Source organism: Octopus sinensis, linkage group LG10, assembly GCF_006345805.1.
Source record: "Octopus sinensis linkage group LG10, ASM634580v1, whole genome shotgun sequence".
Taxonomy (NCBI): domain Eukaryota; kingdom Metazoa; phylum Mollusca; class Cephalopoda; order Octopoda; family Octopodidae; genus Octopus; species Octopus sinensis.
Window position 1 is genome coordinate 58,486,897 of NC_043006.1, and position 338 is coordinate 58,487,234.

The window sequence follows — 338 nt, forward strand, 5'->3', positions numbered from 1 at the left end:
TAAACTAAGATTTATACTTCTAAACCTTCTAAATATATATATATAATATATATATATTCAAAGAATGAATAGTTAATTACACATTTAAGTAAGACTCTGATACTTAATTCATTTATATACTTATATATTGTTGTTCTATATTATTAATAGCCAAAGATTGTCTTCGACCTAAACGAATTCTATATATCTATTTAAGATATATAGAAATATATTTCGATAGTTGTAGATTCTATTTACTTAATCATTTTGTCCGTTATAATCTTGTTTTTTGCTGTTGTTGTTTTTTTGTTGGTTTTTTTTTTGTTTTTTTTTTTTTTTGTTAATAGTACTCGTTATAT